General features: G+C 44.5%; 1 protein-coding gene across 1 annotated transcript in view; it reads left to right on the plus strand.

Annotated features, from left to right (window-relative positions):
• The first annotated feature begins 11411 nt into the window (after positions 1-11411).
• CXCR5 (C-X-C motif chemokine receptor 5) overlaps positions 11412-24692 on the plus strand; it is a 29650-nt gene continuing 16369 nt past the window's right edge. The window contains exons 1-2 of the mRNA XM_004427245.3: positions 11412-11645; positions 24392-24560. The gene's annotated coding sequence lies outside the window, so the exon portion shown is untranslated. The remainder of the gene's footprint in view (positions 11646-24391; positions 24561-24692) is intronic.

Here is a 24692-nt window from a genome sequence, read left to right on the forward strand (position 1 = left end):
ACACACAAAACAGGGGTGAGAAAAGCAGACACACTCTCTGCCCTTACCATATGGTGAAGGAGATAGTCATTAAACCCATAAGTAATGAATAAATATGTAACTACAAACTGTGTTAAGTGCTGTAAAGTAATAGTGTGAGATGATCATGGGGAAACCTAATTTAGATTTGGTGGCAGGAGGTGGGAGGAGGTTGATTCAAGCAAAGCCTCTAAGAGGAACTCATATTTAGAGACGAGTAGGAGTCAGCCAGGGAAATATTGAAGGCAGAGTATTCTAAGCACAGTGACAGCATGGGCAAGGACCTTGAGTCAGGAAAGTGTTTGGTGAGTTTGAGGAACTGAAAGAAGGCTAGTGGTGCTGGAAAGTAGTGGGAGAGTGAGAGAAGTTGGGGCTGGAGAGGTGAAAGGGTCAAAATTAAGCAATCTTTAAAGTGCATGGTAAAGCCACTGGCTTTTGTACTAAGCGGACTAGAAAGCCATTGAAGTTTAGACAGGAATGTAGCGTGACCCAGTTTTGTTTTACTTTTTATTATGGAAAAATCTAAACATAGGTGACAGCAGGTAGAGTAGTATTATGACTCCCCATGTGCGTATAACCAGCTTCAAAAATTATCAATTTACAGACAATCTTCAGGATTTTGCAATAAGAAACAGAAATTCCCGGGAATTCTTGATATTGTAAGCTATTCTGGAGGCCGGCCCTGTGGCTTAGCGGTTAAGTGTGCGCGCTCCGCTGCTGGCGGCCCAGGTTCGGATCCTGGGCGTGCACTGGCGCACTGTTTGCCAGACCATGCTGAGGCGGCGTCCCATGTACAACAGCTAGAAGGATGTGCAACTATGACATACAACTATCTACTGGGGCTTTGGGGAGAAAAAGGGGAAAAAAATAAGCTATTCTGTATTTTTCATAACACTTTGTTTACATGTTTTAAATAACAATGAGTGATCATAGTAAGAGTGAATCAGTTTTCTGTGATAATGTTATACTAAAAGTTTCAGAGGTTTGCTATAAAAAAGCAGTGTAATAATAAATGTGCATTTATTATTATTATAAACCAACATATTGTGACAAGATTATATATTTCAATAACACGTAAACATGCTCTCTACCTGATACAGACATTTGATAATACACAACACTAAGAGACAATTTAAAAAGTTAACACAAAATAAATGCCAAATGAAAGCCATTTTAAAAATTGAAAGATAACGCTACCAATATTTGCTATTTAAAAGTTAGCATTCTTAAAATGAAAAACTTAAACACACAAAGTATTAATTGCCCTGTCTAGTAGTATTAATTTTTGGTTCGTGACAGATAGTCTAGATATAAAAAAATGTCTTTCATTTGCATTGACATCAGTCGAACTGCTAAAAATACATCCAAAAGCATCTTTAAGTTAGGCGTTAGAGTACATGTTGCTTCACGCAAGCTCATTTCCCTTTATAACGATGAAATATTTTGTCTGCTTGCCGTGATTTTAGTTTTACTGTTGAAATTGGTATTACTTTTACAAATTCAGGTTTTAGATCAGTTTCTGATTTCATGTCAGTGTATTTACAACATTCACCTCTCTTTACATTTCTTCTGTTAAAGTATTTACAAATGACTGTAACCCACAGCAAATATTCAAATGCTAAAAAATACCAATGAACAGGGGCCGGCCTGGTGGCGCAAGCGGTTAAGCGCATGTGCTCTGCTGCGGCGGCCTGGGGCTCGCCGGTTGGGATCCCGGGCCTGCACCGACGCACTGCTTGGCAGGCCATGCTGTGTCGGCATCCCATATAAAGTGGAGGAAGATGGGCATGGATGTTAGCCCAGGGCCAGTCTTCCTCAGCAAAAAAAGAGGAGGATTGGCAGATGTTAGCACAGGGCTGATCTCCTCACACACACAAAAAAAATAAATTAAAAAAGACATTAAAAAAATACCAATGAACATTATTGAGTAGCATTTGAATAATGGAATATTTAGGTTTCCTAGCATTGCACAGAATCCCAGACTGAAATTGCCAATTCAACGATTCACTTTGCCTCCAAATCTTATTTCTCGAATTACCACTCATTAGATTTCTATAAAGTAAATTAGGCATCTAAACTTACTAATATTTATTTTATTTGCGAGAATACTTGCCATTAGCAGCAGACAGAGCCACAAGCACGCACTCATAATGTGGCAGTGAAGGTAAATTGATGCGGATGGGTTCATGCTATGCTTTGGAATAGGTCAACACCATCAAGATAGGACAGCTCATTTGCATAGTCTCAATGCAGTCCATCATCTTTTTGTTGACACAGTGACAGTCTGAGTGGAACACCAGGTGGATATTAGAAATATAGAGGGCAATAAGATTGGATAGTTAGGGTGGGTGAGGACTCAGAAAGGAGAGAGGGCTACAGGGCAAAAGAGCTTGTTTTTGTGTGTGAGAAATGGATAGGGAAAGTGAAAGCGTTGGAAGTACCAACGGTGAGAGGGAACAGCCCTCAAGCCATTAGTCTTCTGGTAGGATTTCATCAACACTTGCTTGGGTAACTTTCTGTTGTCACCAGGAAACCTGTGGGACTTTCTCTTCCAAGATGAACCAGGCCCACACTCTTGCCACTTTCACTTGTTCTCTGGTGGCTGTGGCTGTGTGAAATCTGCAATTGGCTGCTTCAGGGCGCTCCGACTATGTTGATCTAGTGGGAGGATATCAGTGCACACAGGTTATGTGCTTACACAGTCTCACATTTGTCAGTGAGCTTGATTCAGTTTCATGTGTGGATCATCCTCCTTTATGTTCTCTATTTGATTCCTTGAATAGGCCAAGACTTTCTGTAAACTGAGACTTTGGTAAAGTCCCTTCTTTGCCAGTTTACCCTGACTTTGTATCCACAGTTCAAGGCTGAGCTATTCTTACTCCTTTGATTACTGGAGTTGCCAAATCCCTTTTTGTCCAGGCTATTGGTGTCATGTAGAAACTGTTCCTCAACTTACATGCTCATCCTAATGTGCACACCCGTACAATGAATCACGATGTAGACTGTAAAGAATGATGTAGATCTATTTATACACTGATGTGGAAAACTCCATGATACATTATTAGGTTAAAAAAAAAGTAAGTCACCTAACAACATTTGTGGTATGTGTGCTCATGTGTGTGTGCGTGTGTGTGTGTATTTATAATTGCATAGAAATAGTTCTGGAAGGATACATTCTAAACTCTTGACTCCAGGGATTGCAGTGTGTATATGACAGAATTGAATTAATAATGTTATTTTTTGCTTTGATTCTATATTATTTTAATTTGCACGTATAACTTTTGTAATTTGAAACAAAAATTGTAAAAACCCTAAAACTTGCTCTCCTTAGAGTCACTTGAATCCTAATTTGGTGGTATCTCTGAAGAAAATTCCTCAATTAGACTTTCTTCTGCTCTCGATTGAACACAGATTAATGGAGCGCCAACTCTGTACCAGGTACAGGAATAAGCACTAAAGAATCAGAGATGAGAGACACCTGTGTTGTTTAAAGACTTCAAAGTTTAGAGGGGGAGAGAGACCGAAAAGGACAAATTACAGTGTGATAAATGCCACAGAGCCACACCTGGGAGCCTGGAGAGTAAAAGGATGAACATAACCAACGTGGAGGAGGAGAGAGGGGGTGGGCAGGAAAGGCCTCCAGAGGAGGTGATAAGAGCAGTCTCCTGTTTTCTCTATTATTTTATTACTAAAAATTTCAAACATATGGAAAAGTTGAAACATCTGCAGATCCACCACCTAGATTCCACAATAGTTAACATTTTACCATACTCACTTAATAAGTAATAAAAATAAATAAATGCTAAACTATTTGAAACTTCACCTCTAAATATTTAAGCACCTAACTCCTAAGAATGACATTCTCTTACGTAACTACAATGCCACTTTCAAGCATAAAAATTAACATTAATCTCTTTTAATCATCTAATAGCTAGCTCATTTAAAAATCATCCCAATTTCCCCAAAACGTCTTTCATGGGTTGTTTTTCTTCCAATCCAGGATCCAGTCCAGATTCACACATTGCACATTACTGTGGTGGTTTGTACTATGAGAACTTGGTTAAGCTGGAACTATGTTTGCCAGAATCCCCTTCCCGGGTGGTTTCAGATTAAAGTTGGTCAAAAGAGGAATGTGTATGAGATTTGGAAGACAGAAGTGAAACAGCAAGTATTATTCTCCGAAGGTCGTTATTGTTAGATGTGGTGACAGTTGGGAACAGAAGTGTTAGTGAACTCAAGATTGTCCTTGCTTTGCTCCAATCAGTGTCCAGAAATTTTTCCGAACTGCTGACCCTCTTGACCAACAGTGACCCCAGGCTTACCTCCAGAAACTTAGTGGGGGACCCATAGAGGTGGCAGCTCCATGAGCTTTCTCATCATCTCATGTCAGCTAGATGTGCTTGACTTCCCATAATTGGTGACTCCTTTTCTGATCCTGACTTTTCTGCCGGTCCTTCATTTCCTCAGCTCCTTCCCAAAACTGTGGAAGGTCTGATTCCTATAGTAAAGTCCTTTTCTCATAATTCATAGTGGTTCTGCTTCCCTGACTGATATGCTTATTGGTACTGGTCGTGGTCTCAGGGAAATAGAATCTTGAGGATGGGAATCTGGAATTGGTTCTCCGATCTGGTTAAATTTAAACACATTAATGATTATTGCCGGTGGTAAAGGAGACATTGGTATTCCATGACATTCGGTGGCAAAACAGTTGCTTAAATTCTCACCTGAAGTCACCTGTGATCAATGCATATAGAGGGAAAGCCCTTGAGTAACCAAATATTTGTTGCCATAGAACATTTTAGTAGAAATAAGAGTATAATGAGCTTTGTTGGTGGCTTCTAAGTATGCTGGAGAGTTTGGAGAAAGAAAATGATGAGTTTAGGGCTTTAAATTCCCAGCTCAAGATCTGGGAAAGGAACCAAAAACTTCTATGACTGCCCTAAAAGAAACTCTTATCTCTTGTTGCCTCAGGGTCAAGATTTCTGATAACCCAACTCTAAACTTCTGCTTGCAGGTAACTGAATTTCAATACAAATGGAATTCACAATCTGGCAGGCTGTCATGTTGAAAATAAGACATTGATTGGGAAGGAGTGAGCCCTAAATCTTAGGCTGGGGACATATGGACAGATTCTGATGAAGCTGAAGACCTTAAACTCTAAATTCTGCCGACCCTCCTTCTGCAGTAAAAGCAAGTTAATCTTCCCTTAACTGAAGAACCCATATGGCCTCCCCTGAGGTAGCTGCCTTGTAGGGGACTGCTGAACCATCCTCCTAGGAACCTAACCCTACGACCTCTTTTAGATCTATAACCAGATTCAAGTAACACCAGGCCCCAGTGTGACCCGTGAGGAACCCCATACACCAAAAGAATATGGAGAGTTTGTCAGTTTACATATTGTTTCACTTTTTGTTTTGACAAAATATTACCCTTACTGAAAGTTACAAGAATAGTACAATTTTCTTTACCTTTCATCAAGATCCCTCAAATGCCAATATATATTGACAGAAACCCAGGGAATATGTATGAGAATGGATCCTAAAGGTGTTGGATCAGGATGGAGGGAATATAATTTTGGATTGGGCTGAATGCATTGATATGAGTGCACTAAGCAGAGATTCTGGATTCAATGTATTTGCTCAAGTTGGTTGGGAATGGCTCTAATAGTTTGCTATTAAACCCAAAAATGGTTTGCACTGAATGAAGCTGAGATGTCAGAACTTCCAGTACTGAAGAGGAAGGTATCCAGAATGCTAGAGTGAATATATAATGTAAAACCAGCTAATTATATTCCTTGGTAGGATCCAGAGGACACTCCCTTCACCGAGGTTTTGAGAAATGCATTGGTGAAGAGAACATCAGCATCCTTGAAGAGCTCTGTGGTGGCTATTTTCTAAGAGCAAGGCATGATAGTGGGAAATGCAGTCATCAAAATGGGCTCCTTGAATTAATGCAATGGGAATAATGGGTGTCAGGAGCCAAGTGGAGGCATTTAGTAACCAAGACAAAGTTAGTGTAGTTACTGTAATGAGCAGCAGAGCCAAAGCAGGCATCAAAGTGGTTTGGTCTGCAGAGCTTTGGCAGTGGCTGATGGATCATAGGGTCCCTAGGACAGAAATGGATAGGCAGCTTACTAAAGTCTTACTTGGTTTATATAAGCGGAAAAGCTCTAGTTGTGGTGAACAGAAATCTGACTTCTGACAATAGAGTAAGAGCCGTTCAATCAGTTCTTAGATTGGAGCCAATTCATAAACCCTGATCCCCTAGAATGCAGGGAAGACTGGGACCGCTTGAGGAAGGACTCTGCTATACTGCCAAAAAGTCATACTGCAAATCTTCCTCCTACTCTTTCCCCAAAGGGACCTGCAGCCATTTACCAGGGTGACTATGCATTAGGAAGGGGAAATAACCAGATTTTTAGGGGATTACTGAACCTTAGCTCTGAACTGATGCTAATCCCTGGAGACTCAAAAAACCACAGCGGTCCACTGTCAGAGTAGCTGCTTGTGAAAGTCAGATGATCTTTGGACTTTTGGCTTGGCTCCATCTCACAGCAAGCCCAGTGATTCTCAGAACCCATCCATTATTATTTCCTCAGTTGCAGAATGCATAGGTGGATATATAGTGCAGCTTAGATGTACTCAGTAGGTATCTGAGTGGATATATTCAGCAACCTGTAGACTCCTCACGCTCGTTCTCTGACCCATGGAGTAAAGGCTATCACGGTAGAAAAGGCCAAGTGGAGGGCACCAGAACTAGGTCTACATACTACAATTGTAAACCAAAAGCAGTATTGCATTTCTGGAAGGATTGAAGATATTAGTGCCACCAACAAAGTCTTGAAAGATACAAGAGTGGTGATTCCTACCATATCCCCACTCAAATCACCTATTTGTCAGAAATCAGAAGATTGATGGACTTTGGAGAATGACAATGGACTATCCAAAACTTGGTGTCTCCAATAGCAGCTGCCGATCCAGGTATGATTTCTTTGGTTTGCTGTTGATCTGGCTAGTACTTTTTACTCTCTACCTTTTAGCAAAGAGACCAGATACAGTTTTCTTTTAGTTGGCAGGGCCAGCAACACATCTTTACTGCTCTACCAACTCTCCACTTCTGTTATAATCTAGTCTGCGAGGACCTTGGATCCCCTTTGCCTTCCACATGAATGTAAGTTGGTGCTACTTGCTGGTAGGATGCCTCAGTTCCTCGACACACATGACTCTCCACAGGGACACTTGCATGTCCTCAAAACATTGTGGCTGGTTTTCCCCAGAGCAATCTAAGAAAGGTGGAAGCTACAATGTCTTTTATGACGTAGTCTCAAAGTCACCCACTGTCACTTCAACATACTGACCAATATCCTATTGGTCACACAGGTCAGCACTATTGAATGTGGGTGGAAACTACCCAAGGCCATGAATACCAGGAGGCAAGGATTATTTGGGGCCATCTTGGAGGCTGGCTACCATAGTCACAAAAATTATGAAAGTTCTTTTTTCTGTCTGTCCAGAACAAGTTTAGAGGGGTTTCGAATTACAAATTTATTTTTTTAATGCTATGTAATTTTTAAATGTAAATACTATTATTATTAATATTATCCATTGAGTGGATCAAGTCTTAAACCAAAAGACAAGGACCCTGGCTTCGGTTGCTACATCTGATGCTGACTCAGGACATGTCCTTGAGCATTTCTTCTTCTTAACATCTTTGGACTTTAAGTTCCCTGTTGGTAAAATAAAGAACAAATTCCTGCCCTTTCTTTCCTCCCCTAAAGAAGGTTGTAAGAGTGCTTTTAGTTCTTTAAAAATTGAATATTTACTTTAGAAGGAATCCCATAAAGCCTTTGATTTTACAAATACAGAGACTGGTGTCTAGAGAAGTGAAGAGGTTTACCCAGGATCACACAGCTAGTTAGTGACAGAGCCAGGATTAGAGCCCTGGTCTCTTAACCCTCCAGTGTCTGCCCTGCTCTGCTGCCTCTATCTTGGAAGAAAAGTGCTAGAGAAATTCTGAAAAGGATTTTCACATGATTTGTGACAACTCATAGAGTAAAGACTAGGTACCAGCCTGAAGGAATATCTCTAATGTTGTGGTTCTTGAACTTTGTGGTCTCAGGATCCCTTTACACGCCTGTGAATTATTGAGGACCCTGAAGAACTTTTGTTTACGTAGGTTATATCTATTAATATTCATTGTATTAGAAATTAAAATTAATAAAAAATGTTAAATGTTTTATTTATTAATTGCTTTAAAAATAACAATAATAAACATATTGCATGTTAACATGAACTTTTTATGAAAAATAATTATATTTTCCAAGAGGAAAAAAATAATGAGAAACGAGTGGCTGTGTTTTATATTTTTGCAAATCTCTTTAATGCCCGGCTCGTAGAAGACAGCTAGATTCTCATAACTGTTTCTACATAGTCTATTGCAATATCACACATCATGTAGCCTCTGGATAACTCCATAGTTCGTGATAGAATGAGAGTGAAAAAGACATTTTAGCGTTATTATGAAAATAATTTTGATCTCACAGGCCCTCTGAAAAGGTCTCAGCGAACTCCAGGATTCCCAGACCACACTTTGAGAACCCCATTGTAATGTTATGCCACAAGACTCTATTTTGTCCTATTTGGCATTTTCATTAACAACTAATGACCTTTTTGTAGTTGATTTTCATTAACTACAAAGTAATTAGTGCTCATCAGTTTTGCAGATGATACAAAGCCGGGAAAGAGATTATTACAAAAGGTGACAGAATAAAAAATTTACATTATTTCAGCAGACTGGAATCAAACAAAATTAAATGTGGAATGTCCTGCATTTACATTTTGCTTTATTTTTAATCAGTTGCACGTGTACTAGAAGCATACGCTGGGAAGAACTGGCCTTTTCTTTTGTATGAAAAAGATCTGGCGGTTTAGGTCAACCACAAGCTAAATATGAACCAACAGCTTATAACATCACGCTAAGAAGCATCAATAGAAGCGTAACCGTTGAGCTGGGGCAGACAGGCAGGGTTACTTACTTGGAGGAGTGGTGGGAAAGGATGCAGTCGTGACACTTTCTTTGCTCCAGCCCCCGCCTGGATTCCCAGAAAGTGCAAGCGGGGCAGATAGGAGGCATGCAGCATTTGTGCTCTGCCAACAATGTGGTTTCAAAAGTTTAAATAAAAGAAAGCTAAATCCACAAAGAAAAGTTCCCTTGAGTCATACAGGCTTACACAGCCAAAGGGCAAGGACGTCCTTCCATGTTGGATCCGCAGGTCTCCCCCACAGTGTCCAGCGCCCAGTCTGCACCACGGGGCAGCTTTGTCTGGGGAGGGGCTCCAGGCTGCCAGTGGGGGCTGTTCTCAGATTTCCTCTGGCTCTCCCCACGTGGCTCACCCCAGCAGTACACCCTGGCCAGAGGCCCCTGTCCATTGGGCTGTGTGCTTGTAGAGATACCCTGGCCATCTCAGCATCACCTTGCAGCCTTCTTCAGCATCACCCTTCTGAACTTAGCTTGGTCACCCGGGGCTTAGCTCTTCCTGGCCTGGCTCAGAGGGAGAAAGGGCCTTGGCTCCTTCCTGCCTGTTGCATCTTCATGCCCTTGTGGTGAAGTGGTTCCACCCTCTCCCTCCTGGGTCAAGGAACAAGTTCCTCCAAAAGTCAGCAAGGATGGCCCTGATTGGCATACATGTCACAGAAGGTGGTGGTTTCTCCTACTCTTCTCCAGTCTGAGTCAACCTCGAGAACAGCCTTCTAGTCTGGGCACTCCACGTTAGGAGATCATTAATGACCTGGAAAAATTCCAGAGGATGATAAAGGTGGATACAGGCTCTGGAGTCAGCTGTAGGTTCAAGTCCCAGCTCTGCCACTTGCTAATTGCATGAGCTTTGCACAAGTTACTTACACTCTATGAACCTCAGTTTCCCCATTTATAAAATGAAAATGATAATACTGGGTATTATGAAGACTGAATGAGTTAATCCATGTAAAGTGTATCATAGTACATATCTGGCACATGATTATTGTTCATTAAATATTATTGTATAAATTGTATTTTATATCAGAATTTTTTTAAAGGGAAACAAGATCTGAAGAAATACTCTGCCTGCAACATAGGCTACTTCCATGATGTGACCAGAGGAGTGGTGCTCCTGGGCCACAGGGCCACAGGCATCTCCATTTCAGAAGAGGAGCTCTGCTCTACATTTGCATAACTAAAAGTCCCCTTAAGTGGTTTTCCTAGAATGAAAATAGATTAACGTCAGCTTTGAAATGACAGTGTTTTAAGTCCTCCCCATTCCTATCAAGGCTTCAAAGATTTTAGGGTCCAGTTTCAATGGCAGCTCTAAGTCCAAGGGTCTGTGTGTGTCCCCACACCCCATCCATAGGAAGGAGAGCTCAGCCCCAGGAAGCACATGTCCATCTATTCATCCAGGCCTGTCCCTCACATAGCCAGGCCTGGGGCAAGAGTGCAGATGGAGGCCCATAGCCCATATATCTAATATTTAAAAGTTATAAGTCAAGTTAGCAGGCTATTAGATAAAATATTGTCTATCCTCTTACCTTAGACAAATACACCTTCAGAACAGTCAGGAAGCTCTAGCTCTAATTTACAATTTTTGGACTTCTCAGAGTGAAGCCAGGTACCTGAGGGGTGCTGTAGATATTAAACCAATTTGCTGTTTTTCCTGTTTAACTCGAGGGGTGACTCAGGGGTCTCGAGGATTTGTGAGCTTGTTTCCTAGAAGATTTGTGAGCTTGTTTTGCAGGAGAAAGAGAATGGCCGGCTCTCAGCAGCTGTTGAAGCCCAGAAGTCAGATTGCCCAGGGGCTTATTGGGAGTGACCCCTTCGTTTCCCTGAAGCTCCTCCTGCCAAGCCCCTTAGCTCTATAAAACCTCCCTGCTTTCTGTTCCTGGGGAGGTGGATTTGAGTGAACCCAGGCTCCCGCCTACTTGTTTTGGCCAATTTGAATAAATCTTTCTCCATCTCCAAGCACTGATGTCTCAGTGTTTGGCTTCAAGTGCATCAGGCACACAAATTTAAGATTAAGAGGTTCGGTATCAAGGGTTTGTCTCCAGAATGTGGAGGTTCAGGGAGGGCTGGCCTGTCCCCCTTCTAATCCCACACCTCCACCCTGTCCCACACAAGGCCTCTTGGGCATGCGTGTGGACACCTCAACCAGCACATCCAAGTTCCACCACACACCCACCTTCTCACCTTGGCCACCTTTCTGGCATAGGAATGGACGCATAAGCGACTTAGTCTGTCCTTGGGGTGATGGGTCTATGGAAGAGGCCCACGCAGGCCTGAAGGAGGGCCGAGGGCAGTTGGGAAAGGAATTTCAAGATCCCAAGTGGTGGGGGAGGAGGCTCCTGGAGGGCACATTGTCTCTCCTCCCCAGAGGGAGGGTCAGAAGTACGGAAGGCCAGAGCAGGGCACTGTAAAGCACAGGCCCAAAGTAGAGGACGATCTTGCTTTGGTTTGAGGATGTACTACATTCAGCAAGTATTTACTGAGCACTTACCATGTGCTAGACACAGTGCCAAGTATTGAGGATGCTGCCATCAAGAAGACTGGTCCATGCACTCAAGGAACTTACAGTCTGGTGGGGGGAGATAGACAACAAAGAGGTGAGCAAACAAATAGCAAATATTTACACATTTTGAAAAAATGCTATGAAAGGGGGACCTACTTTGGTTTGGGTGGAGGTAACTCTGAAGCTGAGTTACGGAGGATGAGAAGAAGCCAGAGGAGCAGGTAGTTGAAGAAAGTGTGTTCCATATAGTTGGAGCTGAGAAAAGGCCCATGGAAGAGGAGGGTGGGGAGAAACTGAGGATGAGGTGAGAGGTGGGCAGGGGCCAGGCTGTGTTGGGCTTTGAGGCCACATCCAAGAATTTGAATTGTACGTAAAGAGTGTTAAGAAGCGAGTGATTTAATTTATTCTTTAAAAAGATCAGTCTCACTGCTGTGAGGAGAAAGGGTTGTGGGGTGCAGAGTGGAAGCAGGGAGACAGTTAGGAGGCAGTGGCAGCAGTTCAGGTGAGAGATAATGATGGTCTGGGTTAAGATTGGGTTGTGGAAATGGAGAAAAGCACACAAGTGGGGGCGGCATCCACGGGACTTGTTTATGGGTTAGATGTGGGCGGGTATGAGGAAGAAAGAAGTGTCAGGAACAACTGGCCTCTTCCCCGGCCCATCATGGCCACATCCTATTTCAGTCATTGCTGCCTCTTTCATATGTAAACCCTGTAACAGACATTTAAAATGTTTATGTAGTCAAACCTTTTGACGTTTGCTTCTGTGACTTTTCTCCCATTGTGTATATCAAGATCTTTCTCATCTCAAGACTTCACATTGTTTATCTTTCTTTTTTTAATTGGAAATTAATTCTGGTATAAGATGGTATTCTTCCAAGTGCTGATAGCAATTCATTAGTGTTGCAAGATCAATTTACTGGGTAGGGACCAGAATTTTCTTTTTAATAGTATAGGAGTGGAGTGAAGTGAAGTGGAATGGCATGGAACAGAACAGAACACAATAGAATACATCAAAGTCCATCTGACATAATAAGAATAAATATTGTTTTATGAACTTGTTGCCTTAATTATGAATTTATATTTATGAGCATATTTACTAGGATGAGATGTCTTACGTATTTCTTACTGTTGGTCATGGTCAAAAAAGTGTAAAAGGCCCTTTATAGGATGAAATGATAAAATCTAATTATTTTATTGCAAATCAGCTATTTTTCCCAGTATCATTCAAAGAATAGTCATTTCTTTCACCACTGATTTATGAGTCCTTCTTTAGCATGTATTAAATTCTAATTCAGGCAGTCAACAAATACTTCTACTGTGTGCCAAAAACATCTACTGTGTGCCATACATATGCTGCACGGGGGAAATGACACAATGGTGAATAAAAAAGTGGTCCCTCTCCTCACTCCTGGAGCTTATACAAAGGCCAAGGTGCTTTTCTGGTTGTCTATTCTGCTCCATTGGTCTTTCTCTGAATTTTTGTCCCAGTGCCACAGTTGTTGTCATTGTATTTGTCATTTACTGAGCAGCTGTTAAGGGCTAGGCATTGTGCTAAGTGCTTTCCATACAGTACTTCATTTCATACTCATAACAATGCTATAAATGGTATTCTTATTCCCGCTCTACTGGGTGGGGAAACTGAGGCTACGAGATGTTAAGAATCTTCCCCAAGGTGACTGTATTAGTCCACTCAGGCTGCTATAACAAAAGTACCACAGACTGTGTGGCTTATACAACAGAAATTTATTTTCTCACAGTTCTGAGGCTGGGAAGTCCAAGATTAAGTTTCCAGCAAGGTTTGGTTTCTAGCAAGAGCTTTCTCTCTGGCTTGTAGATGGCCATTTTCTCTCTGTGTCCTCACATGGCCTTTCCTCTGTGCTCACCCAGGAGAGAGAGAGAGAGAGAGAGAGAGAGAGAGAGATCGATCTATTTCCAAATACAGTCACACTGGGGGTTAAGACTTCAACACGTGAATTTTGGAAGGACACAATTCAGTCTATGATAGTGACATGTCCAGGAAGTGGTGGAGCCAGATTCAAACCCAGGTCTGCTTCCTCCGGAATCTGAATTCTTATTTCACACCATTTCTGTCCAATAGGGCAAATCCCATCTCAATATTTTTATTTTCTTAAAAAAAAATAAAGCTATTCTCGTCCATTTATTCTTTCAGATGAATGTCATAAATCACTTTGACATGTTCCACGCTGGTGAGAATTGACACCTTCACACCACTGAGTCGCCCCATCCAGGAACATGCTCTATGCTGTCTCTTGGGGAAGTCATGTGCTTTCCCGAATATGGTCTTACACGCATTTCTTGTCAAGGGTTTTCCGAGTCTATATTTTCTTAGTTTAGTGCTTCTCAAACTTTAATGTGCATACAGTCACCTGGGGATCTTCTTAAAAAGCAGACTGCGTCAGCAGGCCTGGGGTGGCGCCTAGGATTCGGCATTTCTAGCAAGCTCTCAGGCAATGCCGCTGCAGTGCTAGGGGCCATACTTTGAACAGTAAAGCCATAGCTGTGCTATTCTGAATGGGATGGTTTAACCTAATATTTTAGAACTGGTTATTGTGATTATCTAGAAGAGCCAATGATTTTTATTTGACCAGTTTTGCATATCATTCCCTTCCTGAACCCAGCAGGTTTGCTTGTTGCTGTGGAGACAAGCTGGAGCTGCCAGAGCCAGGGAGAGGGGACCATCACATTGGTGCTAAAAAAGGATCTGTGGCATCCATGCCTGGAAGTCTAGGCAACCAGGAGTGGTTGCCTGGCAGCAGCCCCCCTCCCACTCTTACCCCTTACGATGTCACCCTTCTGCATGACTTAGACTCAGACCCAGTGAATCGTAGAGCCTGGTGTATAGTAGAGTGGGCGCTCAATAAATACTTGCTGGGTGAATGAATCTAGGGCAACTCCCCCCAACAAACTCTCCTTGCAGATGAGGAAACTGAGGTCCAGAGAGAGGAAGTGACCTGTTGGAGCTAAGCTACAGGTCTTGCTGGAATAAGACCTCAGGTGTGCTGCCTTCTACTCAGAGTTCCACCTTGCTCTGGTCCTGAGAGGGACATCAGAGAAGCACAGTCCAAGATGAGGGAGGCCCCAGAACCACAGAACATAGAACTGAGAAGAGACCTTCAAGGTCATCTTACCCAGGGCTTCTTAACCAGGGGTGTGTCAGAACCACCGTATACGAGCCTGGGCCTCACCCTGAAGAGTCTGATTCAGTAGGTCTGTTGTGGGCAATACAGGCTCTGAACAATCCCCAGGTGGGTGATACAGGTACATAGCCAGCTTTGAGAACCACTGTCCTGACCCAGTCTCCTTGCTTTATTAAAGAGGACACTGAGTCTGGGAAGGGTAGCAACTTGCAAATGGCCACGCAGAACCATTCCATAGGACCTTCCTAAGACCTGAGCTTCAGGAAGTCAGGAACCACGTCCAGCCATGGGCTTCCTTTTTTTTTTTTTAATAATTTTATTTATTTACTTTTTTCCCCCAAAGCCCCAGTAGATAGTTGTATGTCATAGTTGCACATCCTTCTAGTTGCTGTATGTGGGACGCAGCCTCAGCATGGCCAGAGAAGCGGTGCGTCGGTGCGTGCCCGGGATCCGAAGCCGGGCCGCCAGCAGTGGAGCGTGCGCACTTAACAGCTAAGCAAGCCATGGGGCCGGCCCCAGCCATGGGCTTCCTGACCAGGAGAGAGGAAGAGGAAGGGTACTAGGGTCTGAGGCTGCCTTGGCAGCCAGACCTGGCATCCCATTTCTCCAAGCTCAGTAACAAGTCAGAAAAGTCTTGTGTGTGAGTAGGAGAGGCAGTCATTAAGGGCTGTAATCTGAGAGATGCAGAAGGCTTTCACCTCATCTTTTAAAATGTTGTGCAGGTCATATGGCAGAATTCTTAAAAAAGCAGAGATCTCTCAAAGCAGAGAGTCAGTGAGAGAGTTCATATCCCACCTCTGCCACCAGTGTTAGCAAATTACTTAACCTAACACTCAGTTTCCCCACCAGTAAAATGTGGTCATTAACAGAACCCACCCGTATAACCTAGAGGTTAAGTGTATGATACTTCAAGCCAGACTGGCTGGTTTAAATCCCAGTTCTGTTGCTTATTGGCAAGTTTTTTGGCAAGTTATTTAACCTCTTTATGCCTCAATTTCATCACTTGTAAAGTGGTGACAATAATAGTAATTTCCTCAAAGGGTTGTTGTGAGGATTAAATGAATGAGTACATTTCCCTAACCTCTGAGCCTCAGCGTGCCTTAGGCCACAGTCCTTTATCTCTTCTCCGCCTACACTCACTTCTTTGGCTTTAAATACCATCTGGCTAGTTCCAAATTTCCATCTTGAGCTCCTTTCTTTCCTCTGAACTCTACATCTGAATATCCAACTGCCCGATGAACAACTCCTCTTGGACGTCTAGTAGATATCTTAAGCCTAACATGCCCCAAACTGAACTCTTCATCTCCTTCCCTAAACCTGCTCTGTCAAGATCTTCCCTATCTCAGTTAATGGCAATTCCATCCTTCTAGCTGCTCAGGCCAAAGTCCTTGGAGTCATCTGTTAGCAAATTATGTTGGCTCTACCTTCAAAATAGACCTGGAATCTGATCACTTCTCATCACCTCCACTGTAACCACACTGGTCCACGTCACCATCATCTCTTACCTGTGCTAATGAAATAGCTTCTTTATTTCCCTGCTTCCATTTTTATTCCCCTCTAGTCTGTTCTTTTTTTGCTGGGGAAGATTTGCCCTGAGCTAACTTCTGTTGCCAATCTTCCTCTTTTTGCTTGAGGAAAATCGGCCCTGAGCTAACATCTCTGCCAATCTTCCTCTATTTTGTACGACGGTCGCTGCCACAGCATGGCCCCTGGCAAGTGGTATATGTCCTCGCCCGGGAACCGAACCCAGGTCGGTGGAGCAGAGCATGCTGAACTTAACCACTAGGCTACAGGGCCGGCCCCATCCTCTAGTCTATTCTTTATGCAGCATCCAGAGGGAGCCTATTTAAACAAAGGCCCCTTCTAAATGTTAGGTCTTTTTTTTTTTTTTTTGGTGAGGAAGATTGTCCCTGAGCTAACATCCATGCCCATCTTCCTCTACTTTATATGTGGGACACCTACCACAGCATGGCTTGCTGAGTGGTGTGTAGGTCCGTGCCCAGGATCCAAACCCATGAACCCTGGGCCTCTGAAGCGGAGCACATGAACTTAACTACTACACCATTGGGTCGGCCCCTAAATGTTAGGTTTTTCCTGACACCTCCAGCCCTCCCTATACTCCTTTCCTGCTTTACCTTCTTTAATAGCACATATGCCCTTCTCAGATACTATTTATCTAATATACTATTTAATTTACTTACTTATTTTGCTGATTATCTGTTTTTCCCCTTTAGAGAGTAAGCTCCGTGAAGACTTGAGGATGCTCATTGCTACGTCCTCAGAGCCTGGGACAAAACCTGGCACTTAGTAGGTTCCTTCAACATAGTAGGTTGAATAAATTTAATGAATACCTGTTAGCTCTAATTATTCTTTTGACACTTTGGAAACAGTAAGAGTCATGAGAACAATTTTAAGCATTGACAATTCATGCCAAAAACCTCTAAACAATGTCTGTAAGCTCACACTAAATGAAAAGGCAGGCTACAGAATCACACGTCTACTCTGATTACAAATTTGCAAGATGTGTATAAGAGCAAAGATGGTGCACAAAAGTTATATCAGCTCTCGTCATAGCGTCAGGACCAATTTTATCTGCTATTTTCCAATTACGTGTAATGTGGATTTTAAAATAAAATAGGGTTTTAACTTACTGAAATATGAACGCCATGACATCCTTTATGGAAAAACAAAGCAAAACAACACCTTACCTTTTCTACGTGCCTAGAACAGGTCTGGAGCGATACACTGACCTTGCTGCTGTGGTCATTCCTGGGGAGAAGGAGGGGCACGTTGTCAGTATTGATTAAATATTTTTCTATAATGTTTAAATCATTTACAAAAATAATGGGTTCGGGCCGGCCCCGTGGCTTAGCGGTTACGTGTGCGCGCTCCACTGCTGGCGGCCCGGGTTCGGATCCCGGAGCGCACCGACGCACCGCTTCTCCGGCCATGCTGAGGCCGCGTCCCACATACAGCAACTAGAAGGAGGTACAGCTATGACATACAGCTATCTACTGGGGCTTTGGGTGGAAAAAATAAATAAATAAAATTATTTAAAAAAATAATGGGTTCTTATATCGTGTAATTAGATTTTTTAAAAAAACAAGGCTAGAAGAAACCACTTAAAAATCCTTAAAGAAAACGAAGTGTGGTCTATAACTAAAGGCTCCCCAAAGCAGCAAAATTCCTCTTTCTTTTCCTGATCACGCTCCAGCTGCTTCTCTTAAGGACAGATGTTGGGGCTGGAGAGAGACCTGGAGAGCTCCCCCTGCCCGCTGAGGAAGTGGCTCCGGGTGACACACCCCAAAGTCCTCGGCCAGTTTGAGGGTTTATGGGGTGAGGGGAACACCCTCTCCCCTTCTCTCTGCTTCCAGCAGGGCTGCAAAAAACTCCTGTCCGAGGTCCCCATCACAGGGAGGAAAGAGTGGATGGGCCCTGAAAGCAGGTTCCACACAGATTTAGTCTGCCCGGAGCAAAAAAGACTGGAGAGAGACTGTGGCTTCCCAAGGGTCCTCCAATTCCACAAATTCCTCCAGCTCAGCCACTTCTGGGCAGCAGCGAAGCCAGTTTCTCTCAAGGCTACACCCACACACGCTGTGTCACTGTGCAGTAGCCTCAGATTACAGAGAGGAGCCCTTCGGAAGCCCTTTGTGCTGCTGTTCTGAGGACCTCTCTATGATGTGTTCCAAACTCTGCTCATCTCAGAGGAGAAATTGGGTACATGGGAAGTTGTCAAGGCCAGTTTGGGGCTCCTTCTTCCCTATCCTCAGGCACCTCCCCAATTACTCCCTTTCCCCACTGCCCAGCCCAAGGAGTCCTCTCTTTGTAGCTGACGAGGGCTCAGCCTCCCGCGCCCATCTCCAGGATGGTGAGTTCCATAGCCATAAAGCCTGGGCCAACGTCCATTTTCTTTTTTTTTTTTTTCTTTTTTTTTTATTTTTTTTAAAGATTTTATTTATTTTATTTTTTCCCCCCAAAGCCCCAGTGGATAGTTGTGTGTCGTAGCTGCACATCCTTCTAGTTGCTGCATGTGGGACTCGGCCTCAGGATGAACGGAGAAGTGGTGCCTCGATGCGCACCCGGGATCCGAACCCGGGCCGCCAGCATCGCAGCGCGCGCACTTAACCACCAAGCCACAGGGCCGGCCCCCCAACGTCCATTTTCCACACACTGGGCTGCTTTGTAGGGCTCAGTGTATTGTGGCCTTCTCTTCCTCACCTCCTCACCCCAGACCTGACAAGGGCAAAAAGTATCAGTTTGTTTCTGGATCAGCCATCAAGCAAAGGATGATTGCCTTTGTGGACAAGCCAAGCCTCTCTCTTAGCTCTGCCTAGATGGCACACCGCCCCCCCCCCCCCCCCCCGCCCCAGCAAGCAGCGGGAGGCCCTGGAGGATCGCTGGACTGGATCACCCACCCAGAGGACAAGAATTCCTCTGCCTGAGGCAGAACATCAGTGACATCAACAGCTTGTGTTCATTTAGTTTCCAGAGCACCTTGCTTAATTGGAAGTAGACTCCAGAGGCTATTGATTCAGCTGTCACGCGTGTTCATCCATCCATTCATCACACCTCGGTGGCCTTCAGACTCCACCCTCTGTGCCTGGCGCTGTGCTAGGTTATAATCTACCAGGACAGAATCGATAAGTACACAGATGTCTCTACTACCAAGAGGAGTAAGGCAAATGCCCACCCCACCCTAGCCCCTACCTAAAAAAAGAGGTTAAAAATTACTCTCACTCGGATAACTGGTCAACAATCTTTATTGAACACTTACTAGGTATTGAGTGGTTTCATGTATTGATTACATATTGATCTTCACAATAACCTTTGGAAGTAGGTGTTGTATCGTTTACACATGAGAAAGAAGACAGAGACTTGCCCAAGGTCACACCGCTACTGAGAACCAAGCTGAGATTTAAAGCCTGTGTCCTTTCTCCTGACCTTGCTGGCAGCCCCAGGATAAGCACTGCAGGCTCAGGCCACAGAAAGCCACCAGGGAGAGCCCAACTCCCTGGGGCCCCACCTGACTTCCCACCACTCCTCCACAGGCCCCCCCATTCCCTCTTCACTCATTCATTCATTCAGTGTGTCAGTCAAAGACAATTATTGAGCACCTGCTAGGTGCAAAGCTCTTGGGGCAAGGGGAGAAAGGATGAATCATAAATGACTTTGTTACCAAAGGCTCTCATAGCCTAATAGGAGAGAATAGTATATAAATAGTATAGTATATAATTAACTACAATGCATGGTAAAAAGTAAGAAATATAAGGGCCGGCCCCGCGGCGCAGACAGTTAAGTGCGCGAGCTCTGCTGTGGCGGCCCGGGGTTCAGATCCCGGCAGTGCACCGACACACCGTTTGTCAAGCCATGCTGTGGCGGCGTCCCATATAAAGTAGAGGAAGATGGGCACAGATGTTAGCCCAGGGCCAATCTTCCTCAGCAAAAAAAGAGGAGGATTGGCATAGGATATTAGCTCAGGGCTATTTCTTCCTCACAAAAAAAAAAAAAGTAAGAAATATAGGTAAAGTGCTAGATCAAGTTCAAGGGAGGGAAAAATTACTTTGATTTGGGAGAATCCTTTTGGAGGAAGTGGCTCTGAGATGGGTCTTGAGAACATGTAGGTTTTGGTCCCACAGAGATGTGGGCAAGGGCTGCTGAGATTCAGGAAACAGCTTAAGGAAAGGTGTGGAGGCAGGAAGGGATCGAGGGAGCGGGAAGAGGGAAGACTCTAGGAGTCTGTGTGGTTGGAGGACCGTGCACCTGAAGGGGAGTAGCAGGATATAAGTTTGGAAACACACAGTGGACGTTCCGTAAATGTTTATTACCTGAAAAACAAAAACAGTACATTTGGGCCAGATCACAGGGACCTAAAATGCCAAGCTGCCTAGTCCGGCGCTTGTTTCCTTGCTAACAGCGAGCTGTTGATGGGATTTTCCAATGTTCCCCCTTGGTGGGTAAGGCCAGGTGGCTGCTCCATCTCGGCCTCTCCCAGCCTCCTCCCCAGAGCCGGTACCACAGTGTCAGCAGCCCTGTCCTCCACTGCTGTGTCATCATTTACTGTCTTTCAAGTGCCTGGCCCACACCCAGCAGCCCCCACACTGCAGCCCAGAAAGCTTCCTTCCTGGGGCAGCAGGCCGAGTCATTTGGAAACCTCTCTCTGATGAGCTCCGTGATCAAGGTGCTGATACGGCAGGTGGGCCGGCCTCACCATGTCCCCAGTCGAGGAGGTGAAGGCAGTGGTGAGTTTCGTTGGCCCATCACCTCCGCCTTGAGCCTGGTTCACTTTCACTGCCGGAGACGGTGCGGATGCCTTTGACGATGCGTTTCTTGATCCTGCTTCAGCCGTTTCCTGCCGTTGCCTTTCAAGGTTGCTCGGTCCTGCCGGGCCCCACTCTGGGCCACCAAGACCAGACCTCTAACCTACTCCCTTACTGACCACAGTTCCTCTCTCTAGCCTCACATGGAGGATCTGAGGACACGGCCACTGGGAAGATGAACTTTTTGCCACTTTACGTCTCCTCTAGAACACGCAGGCTAACTGCCCCACTAGGGGCCAGTTCATCTCTTGCTCCTTGGAGAGCAGAGTGCTGGATCCAGAGTCAGAAGAACTGGCTGGGCTTCGATTCCAAATCGTTAGACTTATCCAACTCCTGAGAACTGCTGAGCCTTGGTGTTCTCACAAATAAAAGAGGCTAAGAACTCTTGGCTGGCTTTCTCCACAGACTTGAGATGCAGCCCTCCTGAGACAAAGAATGTGAAAGGGCTTCATAAACTGTAAATTAATCTGGAAGTGTTATGATTGTGGTTATTTGCGAAGATTGAGTTCATGTTATTCTCTCTCTTGGCACCTTGTTCCTTTTCTTTGTAGCACTTACAGATTTTTGTAATCATAAGTTGTCATTATTACTAAGTGAAGTGTTTGTTTCATGGCTACCTCCTGTCCGTAGTGTAAGCTACGATAGGGCAGGAGTCATGTTCAGTTTTGTTTCTCATACTTTCCCAACATCTAGTTCAGTGCCTGGAATGTAATAGAGGCTTAAGGAATAATTAACTGATAAGTTATTTGAGGACCCACCACCCATCCTCACTAGAGACATCTACTAGGCTAGTCTGCCTCGTTCACTGCTAAAGTGAACATACTAGGTGATTAATAAATGTTTTTTGGAAGTTGAAATGAACAAACCTCCTTCATTTTTTTTTTTTTTTTTTGTGAGGAGATCACCCCTGTGCTAACATCTGCCAATCCTCCTCTTTTTTTGCTGAAGAAGACTGGCCCTGGGCTAACATCCGTGCCCATCTTCCTCTACCTTATATGGGACACTGCCACAGCATGGCTTGCCAAGCAGTGCGCTTGTGCACGCCTGGGATCCGAACTGGTGAACCCCGGGCCGCCGCAGCAGAGCGCGCGCACTTAACTGCTTGCGCCACTGGGCCGGCCCCCAAACCTCCCTCAATCTCAGCTTCAGGGGGCCGGCCCCGTGGCTTAGCGGTTAAGCGCTCGCGCTCTGCTGCTGGTAGCCCGGGTTCGGATCTCGGGCGTACACCGACGCACCGCTTCTCCGGCCATGCTGAGACCGCATCCTGCATACAGCAACTAGAAGGATGTGCAGCTATGACATACAACTATCTACTGGGGCTTTGGGGGGAAAAAAATAAATAAAATTAAAAATAAAATAAAATAAATTAAAAAAAAAAATACCAGCTTCATTGTGAAGTTCTGTTGCTGAAGAATCTGCTGTATTTCCCAGTTGCCCCGTCTGCGATCCAAATGCCCAGACAGGCTCTCTGTGCCTCTCAGCACCCACCTTCCTTGCCTCTTGTCCTTCTCCCACATCTTCCTCTGCTCCAGTCCAGACAAACTGCCCACCATCTTCTCCCCAAGATATGCTTGTACCACCTGCAGACCTCTGCTGGGGCTCAGGCATTCCCTTTTCCCTTCCCCCCAAGTTCTGCCTAAACTTCCTTCCTTTCCCTTTAAAAAAGCATGTGTGTGTGTGTTTACTAGCTCTTTGTACCTATGGGGGATTTCTGTTTGGAAAAAAGACTTTTACATACATGATATTATTTAAGACAAACAACAGCAAGATCGGCCGTGAGGGCATTTCACAAGAGTACAGTTTAGGAAAGTAGGACTCAGAGAAGTTTTATTTGTAATTTATATACCTGGGGATTGCGACTTATTTATGGATCCATGAAAGCAATTTGTTTGAGTGATTTCCATTAAAGAAAGAAACAGAGAGACAGAGACTTGGAAGGAGGGAGAAAGAAAGGAAGGGTAGAAAATATGAGCATATCATACATACTAAGAATAAGTATTATTTGTTAAATATATGTGTGTGTGTGTATGTGTGTGTGTGTACATGCCAACTAGGTTGTGATGTAAACCCTATTTCTTACTACCAGCCATGGTCAGAGTGACTGGGTTATTGCATGCTGAAGGTTAACTAAAAGAGCTTAACCTCCACCAGTTAGAGTGGAGGCTGAGATGGACCAGAGAAGTGCCAGAGCAGGGAGCCAGCCAGGGTCTGGGGAGGCATGATCTAAATCTCAGCAGTGCCAGCTTGCGCCCCAGGGAAGCCGGGCGTTCTGGGGGAAACCAGCTGTGGGTTGTGGTGCCAGTTGCGTGAGGTGCTATCAGCTGTTCTAGACAGGCCTCAGCTACGGCAGCATTTGTGTGGAGAGGCTGACAGCAGTGCTGGGGGGTGTTGGGAGCTCCAGTTTGGGACACCAGCTGTGTCAGGGCAAGCCATCTCCATGTACCAATCCTGTGTAGCTTAAGGCAGTGGTTCTCAAAGTGTGGTTCCCAGGCAGTCAACATCAGTATCACCTGGACACTTGTTAGGAATGCAGATTCTCAGGTTCCCACCCCAAACCTCTGGACTCAGAGACTCTGAGGGAAGGCCCAGCAATCTGTGTTTAACAAGCCCTCCAGGGTGATTCTGAGGCCTATAGGTTGAGAACCGCCTTCCTAGGAGTGCCTTGTTTCGCATTCTATCTTTGATGCATCTTAGAATATTTAGGCAGGGTCTGGTCTAAAAGCAGCCTTGTTGGAAAATAAAAGTGCTGGGCCTCCAATCCAGGCCTTTTGATATAAAATCCAGCGTTTTCTCCACAGTTTACACAGCACATTCACGCACAGCACTTATGTGTGAAGAACTCTGGGTTTATCCTCCTTACTCTGTATGCCTTCCACACTGCTGGACTCGGCCGCACTGGGTTCATTGATGCAGTACATTCATATATGTACTGCATTGAAAATGTTCTCAAGTCGCATGTATATATGAGTGTACAAACTTGCGGACATATGTCTGTTCGGCCTTCTCTGTAAGACAAAAGGCTCCCAGGGCAGAGCCTGAATCCCGCCTCCCTTGATCTTCACATCTCCCATCTGGCTGGGGCTCAGCTCCTACTCAGTATGAAAACACCTGATCGAGCACCTGACTCACTCTCTAACCCTGGCCACCACACAGCCCACCCCCAGGCCAAGGTTCCCAGACACACTCATGGCCCCTATAACCTTGAGGTAACCTTGATGCGCCTACCTAGCACCTGCAGCCCATTTCCTCCCCACAGGACTCCTACCTGTTACCTAATGAGAGAGGAGCTATGCGTGGGTGCTGGCTCCCGGCACTGAGAACATTTACCACCTCGCTTCCTGTGTTGATTTGTATTGTGCTTTTAGGTCACTGGTGCCTCAGCGAGGTGTTAACACTCACAACTACTTCCTACTACTGCCTGAAGCTCAGTTTCCACATGTGATAATGTGATAAAAATACCTACCACTTAAAGACTGTTCAGAGGATGAAAGGAAATGATGTGTGTGAAGAGCTTAGCACAGTTCATGGCACATGGTAAGTACCTGATAAACAACCCATAAAGGCTTTAAGCAGAGTTTTTCCTTTAGGTAGCCAGGTAAGTGCCTGTCCTTTGCAAAACTGAATCTCTGAGAGAAGGTTATGTGGTCCGGTGGAGAGAGCCCCAGG

This window comes from Ceratotherium simum, chromosome 7 (genome assembly GCF_057802395.1).
Source record: "Ceratotherium simum simum isolate JZ-2026a chromosome 7, ASM5780239v1, whole genome shotgun sequence".
Taxonomy (NCBI): Eukaryota; Metazoa; Chordata; class Mammalia; order Perissodactyla; family Rhinocerotidae; genus Ceratotherium; species Ceratotherium simum.